This window comes from Penaeus monodon, chromosome 22 (assembly GCF_015228065.2).
Source record: "Penaeus monodon isolate SGIC_2016 chromosome 22, NSTDA_Pmon_1, whole genome shotgun sequence".
NCBI lineage: Eukaryota > Metazoa > Arthropoda > Malacostraca > Decapoda > Penaeidae > Penaeus > Penaeus monodon.
In genome coordinates, this window is record NC_051407.1 from 17,650,385 (window position 1) to 17,650,822 (window position 438).

The window sequence follows — 438 nt, forward strand, 5'->3', positions numbered from 1 at the left end:
TTGTGGGAATTGGGAAAAGAAAAAATGAAAGTATGTGTGCACGTATGCCTACGTGTCTGTGTGATGCGCACTAAGACTCATAAGTTTTAATTTACAGAACTTGAATTCACATGTCCTCAGGGCTACCAACTCTACCGTAATGGCCCCCAGGGAAGCCAATAGTTAGGCTCATCACCAAACTTCCCGCTTATTAAAGCCACGGGAATAGCTTGGAGTTGTTGTATGATCAAGGTGAAATTTTTTACCACTTAGCTATTCAGTAGAGGAAACTAAATTTAAATCGTTAAAAAATCGTACGGTCCTGATTAAAACGAGCAATCTCTATTTTCCATTCATTCATTATTAGGCAACGGGTAATTTCGCAGTGTACCTATTGAAATAGCATTTCATAGTATACTGTATAGCATTTTTCTGTGGCTCTGCAGTCTTCTTTGTGAG